The 1,346-nt window shown below is 35.5% G+C and overlaps 1 pseudogene; it reads left to right on the top strand.

Moving 5' to 3' along the window:
* The first annotated feature begins 914 nt into the window (after window positions 1–914).
* LOC118608563 lies at window positions 915–1,037 on the top strand (annotated as a pseudogene).
* Window positions 1,038–1,346: the final 309 nt, after the last annotated feature.

The raw sequence follows: 1,346 nt of genomic DNA, 5'->3' as shown, positions 1-1,346 counted from the left end.
CACGATTTGTATTTTTTGTGTCCTATCTAAAAAATCTTTGCCTAATCCAATGTCACACATATTCCCTTATAACTTCTTCTAGAAGATTTAAATGTCTAGCTCTTATATTTAGGTGTGAGACTCATTTCAAGTTAAATTTTCTGCATGGTATGAGGTAAAGGTCTAGGTTCATTCTTTTGCATGTGAATAACCAGTTATTCTGGCATCATTTCTTCAAAAGACTATCCTTTCCTCACTGAATTACCTTGGTACCTTTGCCACAAAACTGATCATATGCATGTACATCAATTTCTGGACTCTCAATTCTGTCCCACTGATCTATATCCTATCCTTATACCAATGCTACATTGTCTGGATGACTATAGATTTATAGTAAGTCTTGAATTCAGACAGCATAAGTTCTTCAGTTTTTTTCTTTCTCAAAATCATTTTGGCTAGTCTAGGTAATTTGCATTTCCATATAAATTTTGAAATCAGCTTGCCAGTTTCTACAAGAGAAGCCTGGGTTTTAATTGCCATTTCATTGGCTCTATGGATAAATGTGGAGAGAATTGACATCTTAACCATCATCTTAACCATAATGAGTATTTTGACCCATGAATATGTTATTTTTCTCTATTTATTTAAGTTTCTTTAATTTCTATCAACAATAGTTTGTAGTTTTTGATATATGGGTATTGCACATGTTATTAAGTTATCCTTAAATATTTCATATTTTTGATGCTATTGTAAATGGTACTTTTAAATGTCAATTTCTGCTTGTCCGTTGCTAGTATATAGAAACATTATTGGTTTTTGCATACTGACTGCCCTGCAACCTTGTTAAACTCATGTATTCTACTGGTTTTTGTAGATTTCATAGGATTTTTTTTTTTGCCTATACAATTATGTCATCTCTGAATAAAGACACTTTTGTCTACAGCCATGCCACCCCGAACACCCCCGATCTTGTCGGTCTGATCTCGGAAGTTAAGCAGGATCGGGCCTGGTTAGTACTTGGAAGGGAGACCACTTAGGAAGACCAGGTGCTGCAGGAGTTTTTAAAAAAAGACACTTTTACCTTTTCCTTTCTAAGTTATATGCCTTCTGTTCCTTTGTCCCGCCTTGCTGTGCTAGCTAGGACCTCCAGTGCGACAATGAGTAAGTGATAAGCATACCTTTGCCTTGTTCCTGATCATAAAGGAAAGGCGGTCAGTCTGTCATCATTAAATATGATGTTAACCGTGGGTTTTTCATAGACTCCCTTTACCAGGCTGAAGAAGTTTCCCTCTATTCCTAGATCACTGAAAGCTTTTATCATAAGTAGATGTTCAATTTTGTCCAATGTTTTTCCTGCATCTAGTGAA

Source organism: Rousettus aegyptiacus, unplaced genomic scaffold, assembly GCF_014176215.1.
Source record: "Rousettus aegyptiacus isolate mRouAeg1 unplaced genomic scaffold, mRouAeg1.p scaffold_m13_p_9, whole genome shotgun sequence".
NCBI lineage: Eukaryota > Metazoa > Chordata > Mammalia > Chiroptera > Pteropodidae > Rousettus > Rousettus aegyptiacus.
Note: the sequence above shows the minus strand (reverse complement) of the source record. Positions and strands in the feature narration are given on the sequence as shown.